Source organism: Mandrillus leucophaeus, unplaced genomic scaffold (genome assembly GCF_000951045.1).
Source record: "Mandrillus leucophaeus isolate KB7577 unplaced genomic scaffold, Mleu.le_1.0 Scaffold457, whole genome shotgun sequence".
In the NCBI taxonomy this organism is placed as follows: domain Eukaryota; kingdom Metazoa; phylum Chordata; class Mammalia; order Primates; family Cercopithecidae; genus Mandrillus; species Mandrillus leucophaeus.
In genome coordinates, this window is record NW_012104887.1 from 1,194,350 (window position 1) to 1,204,455 (window position 10,106).

Here is a 10,106-nt window from a genome sequence, read left to right on the forward strand (position 1 = left end):
AGCAAAGTCTCAGGATACAAAACTAATGTGCAAAAATCACGATAGCCTTTTAAGAATTCCTTTATAGATGATTTGCTTCTTTCCTCTTGCTGTTTTCAGTGTCCTCTTTTTATTTTTGATTTTTGACAGTTTGATTTTGTCTTGCAGTCTTGTTTGGCTTGAGTCTAATCAGATTCCTGTGACCTTCCTGTACCTGGATATTTCTTTCTCAGATTTAATTTATTTTCTGTGATTATTTCTTTAAATAAACTTACAGATTTCTCTCTTTCTTCTCCTTTAACTCCTATAACTTGAACATTTGCTTTTTTGATACTGTTCCATAAATCCCATAAGCTTTCATCATTCCTTTTCATTCTTTTTTCCTTTTTCTCTTCTTGCTGCATATTTTCAAATAACTGTCTTTGAGTTTGCAGGTTCTTTCTTCTGTTTATCAATTCTGCTGTCAATGCTCTCTATTGCAGTTTAGAATTTAATGCATTGTATTTTTCAGCTACAGAATTTGGTTACTTTTTCATAATTTCAATCTCTGTTAAATTTCTTGTTTTGGTCATGTATTGTTTTCTTGATTTAATGAATTATTTCTCTGTATTTTATTGAAGTTTGCTATACAGCTATTATTTTGAATTATTTATCAGGCAGTTTATATCTCTATTTCTTTAGTGTGAGTTACTCATGTTTTATTTTCTTCCATTGGCGATGACATGTTTCCCTGATTATTTTTTATGTTTGTGGCCATTTGCTGGTGTCTGCTCATTTAAGAAGTGGAGACTTATTCCAATCTTTGCAAACTGGCTTTGTTTGGGAAATCCTTCACCAATCAGCAAGTCCAGAGATTCTGGGCAGTCCGTCTAGCGTGGTCTGTTGGCATACTTGCTGCTGGAGTCCTTGGACGAGTGGGCCTTGTGCCTGGGTCAGCAAGTGGGCAGACTTGGTGCCTGGGTCCGTAAGGTTGAGCTTGGATCCTGGATTCCCTGAGGTAGATGTATTGATTGGGTCTGCAGAGGTGAGCCTGGAGCCTAGGTCCAAGGGCAGACCTAAAGCCTATATCCATGGGGGATATCTTGAAGCCTGGTTCCATAGTAGCTGATCTGACACTCGGGTGAGCCTTACACCTGAGTCTGTAGGGGTTGGCTAGGCCCTGGAATGGGTCTGGAGCCTGGGTCCACTAGGATGAGCCCAGAGCCTGTGTTCATGGGGGCTGACCTGGCACTGGGGTAGAACTGTATCCTGAGTTCATGGAGTTTTGGGTCTATGGGGGCTGGCCTAGAACCTGGGTATTGAGGAGTAGCCCTGGAGCCTAGGTCCATGATGGTCAGCTTAGCACTGAGGTCTACTGGGACAAATCTGGCCCTTACATCTGCTGGAACATGGGACTGTAGGGGCCAGCCTGGAGTATGGGGCCATAGGGATCAGCCTGGCACTAGGCCAACCTGAAACCTGTCTGTGGTATGAGCCTTGTGCCTGAGATGTACTGACCTGGCACTGAGGTGGGCCTAAAGCGTTAGGCTGTGTGGGCTGACATGGCTTTGGACTGATCTTAAACTAGGGCAGGTCTGTAGCTTGCAGCTGCAGGAGCTTGCCTTATCGTCGGCAGGCCTGGAACCTATATCTGCAGGCCAGCCTGAAGGCTGAGTGCTGGCCTGATGATTAGGGTCATAGGGGTTGGCCTAGTTCTGAGATAGTCATGAAGCCTGGTGCTATGGGGCCCAGCCTGATGCTGGATTGGGGGGCATCCAAAGCCTGGGACCACTGGGACTGGTCTGAACGTGGAGTAAACCTGAAGACGGACTCTTCAGGGTAGGCCTGGAGCCTGATCTGTGAGGGCTGGCCTGGCACTATAGTGAGCTCAAAGCCTGAGGCATGGGGGCCAGCTAGGTGTTGGGGTCAGAATGGAGCATAGGGATGTTAGGTTGGCCTGAAGATTGAGACTAGGGAGCAGACCTGGAGCCTGGGAATGTAGGATCTGGCCTGGTGTCAGGATGGGCCTAGAATCTGGGGCTGTGGGGGCATTCCCAGTGCTGGGTTTTATTGGTGGGCCCAGTATTGGGGTTTGAGGCAAAGTCTGATGCTTATTTTCCTCATCTTCCCCAAAGTGAAAGGTATTTCTCTGTGGACTGTGCTGCCTGGTATGGAGGTAAGGGTGATGTGGGTAATGTAAAGTTGCCCTTCCTATCGTCTTCAATGTGTCTTTTCTTATTTCTGTGCTACACCCAGGTGCTATAATCTCTCACTTGGTTTTCTTCACTCTTGTGAAGGTATTTTTATGCATGGATAGTTTTTCAAATTGATGTTTCTGTGGACAGACTAGCACTGGAAAGTTCTTTTCTGCCATCTTGATGATTAAGACACAATACTTTTCAAATACAAAAATTAATAACCATAAGTAAAATGTAAATATACTTGAACATATTAAAAATAATTTAGTCTAATATAAAAATAAAATATTGTTTACATACTAAAGTTTGAGCTTAAAAATAAAACAGAATTATAATTTTTTAATGTGTACTTAGTCCATCAATGATGTCATCACTGAGCTGTGTAAAGCTTTCCAGTGCTGAAAACCTCTCTCTGAATCTATGCAGTTAAGAGAATGATAAAGATACTGTTATAAACTGCTCTTAAATATTTTTCTCTAATCCACTGCTGTGGTTTGAATGTGTCCCCCAAAGTTCATCCATTGGAAACTTAATCCTCAGTGCAAGCATGTTGAGAGGTGGGACCTCTAAGAGGTGATTAGGCCATGAGGGCACCAGTCTCATGAATGATGAATGCCATTATTACAGGAATCTGTTCCTTATAAAAGGACAAGTTCAGCCCCACTTTGCTATCTCTCACCCCTGTGCCTTCTGCCATGGGATGATGCAGCAAGAAGGCCTTCACCAGATGCCAGTGCCTCACTCTTGGACTTCTCAACCTCCAGAACTGTGAGCCAATACATTTCTGTTCATTATAAATGACCCAGTCTCAGGTATTATGCTGTAGCAGTACAAAATAGACTAAGACACCCATTATCTACAAACAATCTTATCTCTTGGTTAATAACTTTGAGGAGAATTTTTTTCGGGGGGCAAGGTTTCATTTCTTTGTAAGAACAGTTTTTTAAATTTCTAACTGTTATGGTTTGAATGTTTGTATCCCTCAAGAATTCGTTTTGAAACATAATTACAATTGTAAAAGTAAAGTAGAGGTTTCTCTTTAAAAACACTTTCCTCCCTGTCTAATTAGGAATAAATAGTAACTTCACTTAGAAGCAAAATTTATTCAAAGACCTGTGCTAACATTCTTAGATATCTGCAAGCTGTAATAAAGAAATCAATGTACTTTGTGTTCTTAGCTCCCACATTTTAGCCTAAATATTTGCCCTGGCATGCTTATACTGGTCCAAGCAAACATTAGGTAATAGCCTGTTCCTCTTCTTTATTTGGAGGTGTTTTTTACCTTTCTCAGCATTCCACAAGTTACTTCCTCCTTCCTTTGTTCTCCACTGCCTTTGCCTCTTTTAGAAAGTTCTAAGTTGCTAGCCAATTGAGACAAATACAGAATGTGAGGTGCCGTTCCAGCCAATGGAAACTGGACACAGCAGTAGGGTGGACGTGTGAGGTTATAAATAACCTCGTCTCCTTTGTTCGGTGTACTCTCATGGCAAAACTGCTGGCGAGTGTACCCTTTCTGCAGAAAGTAAAAATGGCCTTGCTGAGAAAATTAAATTTATGTTCAAGTGCTATTTCTTTACAGCATCAGGAAACAAGCATTTCTAACACAATGCAACAGTATTAAGAGGTGGAGACTTTAGAAGGTGATTAGGTCATGAGGGCTCCACTCTCATGGATGGGATTAGTGCCCATAAAAAAAGGCTTGAAGGAGTTCTCCCTGTTTAGCCCTTTATTGCCCTTCTGCCCTTTCATCATATGAGCATGCAACAACAGGACTATCTGTGGAGCAGAGAGCAAACTTTCACCAGATAAGAAATCTGCCGGCACCTTGATCTTTAATATCCCAGACTTCAGAACTGTGAAAAGTAAATTTCTATTATTTATAAATTATCTAATCTTAGATATTTTGTTACAGCATCCTAAGTGGGCTAAGACAGTAACAAACTTTTTTTTTTTTTTTGCTTCAAAGAAAGTATTTCTAGTTTGTCTTTATTTTTCCATCTCATCTTCCATAAATGAAGATTCTAACACAGACACTTTATTCATACCAATAGTGTTCCGTTCATGTCCATTTGTTGTAAACTATTTGTGATAGATAATACTTATTCTTGTATTAGAAGCTTTGCTTTGTTTTCTTTTTTCTTGAGGATTATAAAGGCATATAAGACAGTTTTCTAAACACATTCACCTACATGTGATTCCCAAATTTTAATGAAACATGTCTCTGGTATGTCTCAGAACATAAATGTTTCAGATTTCAGATTTTTTTTTAACTTCAAACTAACAGTATCATACCAACAGAAGTACCAGTATTCTAGCACCTTTGAAAACAGCATGGAATATCAGAGTAGTGGAACATTGAAAACTGGTATTGTAAGTCACTCTTCTGTGGGCAATGGGGAGCCAATAAAGATGTTTAAACAAGGAAATTACAAAGATGTATAGACACACACATACTCTGTTAGAGTTGTAGGAGTTGCAGAGTATTAAGCCCACCTCCGTCCGTCCCTCTGTCGAAAGGTCAGCAACTTCAGCATGAGTCACCAACAATGCACATAGGAAGTTGATTAATGAACAAAGAAGAGATTGGAGAAAGGCATGGAGGATATCTATTATTCCCCCCTCATCATTCATTCACTCTCTTTTTAAAGTAAAAACAGTTATCTGAACCTCTTTTGAAGAATCGCCTGAACCCCCTAGTAGCTCATTTAGTTTGGGTGGGTTTGACTTCCCCTTCAACTTCAGGGATGGTTGGAAATGATTGGTTCAAGAATTAATCATATATCTCAAATCTGGCAAAAAATTCTGAGGCCCAGAATTTCTGCTTGTGTGGGGAAAAGAGCTCTTTATTTCCAGTTAGACTGCTTGAGTCATTGTGTAATGAAGGGGTGAGCTCTGAGTCACCAGATAAAGTTTGAGGACAAAGGCAAAACAGTGGGAGATGGAACTGGAGGCTACAAAAGAAATAAAAAATCAATATTAACTGAGCTTCTATCCAGCTAAGTCTGAGGGCAGTTCTGAAATTTTCAATTGTGTGGGTTAATCAATTCTTTTGTCTTTTTTCCTGTTAAACCAGTTTGAATCAGGTCTTCTGCCACTTGCAACAGAAAGAGTCCTAAGTAACACTAAGGAAAAAACAGGAAGCCATCCATCAGGATTGAGGAAATGGTAGGAAGAAAGAGACTTATTGGAGAGAAGTCACAAAGGAAAGTTTTAATCTCTCATCTTACAGGGGTATTATTTATGCTAAATATCACACAAATTGCTACCTCTTCCCTAATATAAGTTAAGCATTATAATATCTGTAATATCTGTGACTCATAGTGTGGGCCCAGATGCCAGACAAACATGGGTTCAGATTTAGTTTACTCACTTTCTGCCACTTAAGATCTGTGCATTCTTGGGCAAGTTACTTCTCTGTTCTCTAATTTCAATTTCTTCCTTTACAAAATGGTGACAGTAGCTGCAACTTGAGTTACTATAAGGATTAAGTGCCACATTACATAATGCCATGTATATGGTTATGGTAAGCACTTAATTCAATTATATTATTGATATTTTTCTTTTTCCAAGCTTATTGGAGATATCACTGGGGGAAATAATTTGTTAGATGTGAAACTACCAATTTTCCCTGCTTCACCATCTATCTTTACCTCTTCCTCTTCCATTTTAATACAAGTGATGACCCTTAATGAAAGATGCAACCCTTCTCCCCTGTCCAAGGGTGACCCTTCCTCTTTTCTTCTTTATCACACATTCTCTCAACTCCTTAGGAATTTTTCTCTACCAATTATTTCTTTTTGTCTTCTTGTTTTCCCTCCACTGGGAATTGTCCTCATTGTCTTAGTTAATTTTGTGTTGCTATAAGGGAATATCTGAAGCTGGATAATTTATAAAGAAACAAGTTTTATTTGGCTTATAATTCTGGATGGCTGGAAAATTCAAGGTTGGGCATATGCATTAGGTGCTTCCACTCATGGTGGAAGATGAAGGGGAGCCAGTGAGTGCAGAGATAACGTGATGAGAAATGAAGCGAGGAGGTGGGGAGATGCCACATTCTTTTTAACAACCAGCTTTCGTAGAGTGAGAATTTATTCACTTCTGAGGGAGGGCAACCATCTATTACTGATGAGGGATCTACTGCCATGACCCAACACTTCCCATTAGGCCCCACTTCTAACACTGGATCAAATTTCAACATGAGGTTTAGAGGAGACAAACATCCAAACTATGGCACCCATTTTACAAAAAACACCTCCATACTAAAACTATCCCCTCTTTGACTCTCTATCCATAGTTTTCAATGTGTGATCCGAAGAGCTTCTGTATCAGAATCACCTGGATGCTTGTTTAAAATGCAGAGTTCCAGGCTCCACTCAGCTGTAGTAAGACATATTGGTGCTCCTGTACCTACATTCTAACAAATAAGCCAAGTGATTATGTTGTACCATAAAGTTGGAGAAAACTGTTCTCTGGGCTCTCCATGGTACCTGGCAATCCTCTAGCTACCTAGCTGCGACCCTCTCTCGTGTATACTGTGGGTATTTTACTTTCTCACATTCCTCAAATTGTCAAGAGCACGAATCACCACCCCTCTAACTCATACTCTGATTTTGCAGAAAAAAAAATCAAAGAAAAAAGCCCCATGAATCTCCATACCATGACTGTATTTCACCCATGCCTATTCTTTCTTATTTCCCTCCTGTAAACATGGAAAATACATACTTTGCTTTCTGAAGCTAATTATGCCACTTAAGCTCATTTCTCATTTTCTCCTGCCCTAAGCACTTCATCGAATCTCTTATCCTGTCTTTCCTTATCTGCAAACTTATTTCTATCAACATTTAAACATATATAAAGCTTCTCTCATTTTCAAAAGACAATTCTCCCTTAATTTCATGAACCAAACACCTCCAGCTACTGCATTTTTTCATTCCCTCTTCTCAGCTAAACTTCTTAAAGATGTCTACACTTACTTCTCACTTGCATTCAATTTCTGCCCCACTATTGGATTAGGACCCCACTATTTCACTGAGACTGCTCTCACTTAATTAACAGAAGATTAATTTATTGTTAAATCCACTGGACACTAGACCTTACATTACTTGGCTTCTCAGTTCCATTTGACACTATTGTCCATTCTTTTTTTAAAAACCTTTTTTCTCTTGGCTTCCTTGATACCTAAGTACCTTATAATCTACATATTCAAAATTAACTTGGTAATTTCTGCTTAACCTCCTTCCCAGGTGAATGGCATCATCTGCAAGTTGTCCAAGCCAGAAACGTAGAGTAGTCATCCTTGACTCCTTCCTCCTTTTCACTTGTTAACTACCTCTTACATGTTTCATAGCTGGATTGCTGCAACAGCCTCCTAACTGCCCTTTCTCCAGTTTTGCTCCCATCCAATCCAGAGTAATACTCTGGAGGGAAAGATCACAGTTATACTGGCCACTAGATTCTAAATATTTGCTATAGGTAAGTTTGAAATTAGGCACCAAGCTTCCTGACAACCAAGGCAAAATTGAAGGGAAAGTAATCTTCATACTTCTTAATGCTTGTTCTAATTCTAACACTCTAAACCAAATTTCTCAGGAGGAGATTTATAAAGGAAGCAATAAATGATGTAATGAACAATGGCTCAACAACATTCCTATGATATATCCTATAATTTCATTTGGCAAGTATTTATGGAGTACTTACTACAAGCCAGGCACCATGCTCACCACTGGGGATAAAACAGTGAATGTAGCTGTTTCTTATCTAATCTCATTATTAAAACCGAGTTTTTGCATAATATTAAATGCAATCCTCTGAAGACAATTTGGCTGGGAAAGGGCTTATTTCCCAAGCCATCCCTGCCTGGTAGTTTAAAACCAGGGTCAAAATAACAGCTACTCAGTGTTCCCCTGCTTCCTGCAACCACCCTAACACTGCCATCCACATGGTCCTGCCCTGGGTCAGGACTTCCAGTCTCTCTCTTTCTCTTTTTTTTTTTTTTTTTTTGAGATGGAATCTCACTCTGCCACCCAGACTGAAGTGCAGTGGCACAATCTCAGCTCACTGCAACCTCTGTCCCCCGTGTTCAAGCGATTCTCCTGCCTCAGCCTCTCGAGTAGCTGGGATTACAGATGTGTGCCACCACACCTGGCTAATTTTTGTATTTTTGGTAGAGATAGCATTTCACCATGTTGCCCAGGCTGGTTTCAATCTCCTGACATGAGGTGATCTGCTTGCCTCAGCCTCCCAAAGTGCTGGGATTACAGGCGTGAGCCACTGCACCCGGCCCAGCCTCTTTTAAATTGCAGCTCACTGACACTACTATCACACACAAAATATGTCTGGACTCCCCATGGTTTGTCTCACATGTGTTGACAAACAGTGCTTTTAACAACCACATGAAATCTGCTATTTTCCACCCTCACTTACTCTGGTTTCTTTTGAGAGCTGCTGCTAAGTTGTTCCCCACACCTCCCCACACTCCCCCTCCAACACACCACGTGAGCCCCTACAGGACCATTGCTGTATTAGTCCGTTTTCACACTGCTATAAAGATACTACAATTTATAAACAAAGGAGTAAACTTACTCACAGTTCCGCATGGCTGGGGAGTGGGGAGGCCTCAAGAAACTTACAGTCATGGCAGAAGGGGAAGCAGGCACCTTTTTCACAAGTTGGCAGACTAGAGAGGAGAAAGAAGGAGGAATTTCCCAACACTTATAAAACCATCAGATCTCCTGTGTGGAGAGAGAGAGATCCTTCTTTCTCTTCTTATAAAGCCATCATGAAAGGAATGAGGCACATCCCCCATATATCTCCCAACTTCCTGAGTCCAGCACAAACACATTCCTCCATATTTCTTTCAAACTTCAGAAAAACATCACCTGGGAGATCTCCGATAAGGAATGCTAAATGTATAATGTTAACCAATTGTAATGCTGTAACCGAGAGAATTACCTTGTTCCCTGTAACTTTACATATCCTGTTTACATCGGGCTATAAAAAGCAAGCACTCGCATTATTCGAGGCCCTACTGTATGCTGTGGAATGGAGGGACCAAGTTCGAACTTGTAGTAAAGATCCTTGCCGCTTGGCTTTGACTCTGGACTCTGGTGGTCTTCTTTGGGGAACAAACGGTCTGGGCATAACAATCAATCCTACCGGATTAGGACCTCACATTTATATCTTCACTTAATGAAAATTGTTACTGGAAAGGGGTCCTGATCCAGACTCCAAGAGAGAGTTCCTGGATCTCGAGCAAGAAAGAATTTGGGGTGAGTCCATAAAGTGAAAGCAAGTATATTAGAGAAAAAGAGAAACAAAAGAATGGCTACTCCACAGACAGGGCAGGGGCATGGGCTGCTCGACTGAATATATGTATGGTTGTTTCTTAATTATATGCCAAACAAGGGGTGGATCATTCATGAATTTTCTGGGAAAGGAGTAGGATTTCCTGGAACTGAGGGTTCTCCCCACTTTAGACCATATAGGGTAACTGCTAGCCACAGCATTCGTAAATTGTCATGGTGCTGATGGGAGTCTTTTAGCATGCTAATGCATTATAATTAATGTATAACGAGCAGTGAGTTTGACCAGAGGTCACTTCCATCAACATTTTGCATTTGGTGGGTGTTGGCCAGCTTCTTTACCACATCCTGTTTTATCAGGAGGGTCTTTTTGACCGGTTTCTCGTGATACCAGTCCTGCTGACCTCCCATCTCATCCTGTGACTGAGAATGCCTAACCTCCTGGGAATGCAGCCCAGTAGGTCTCAGCCTCATTTTACCCAGCCCCGATTCAAGATGGAGTCACTATGGTTCAGATGCCTCTGACAAAATCACCTCTGTCCAAATACAGTCACTTAGTGGGTATGAATTTGGCGGGGGACACAACTGAGTCCATAGCAAACAGTATGCGATTTTGAATCACATCAGCACACACAATAAGACTCTGAAA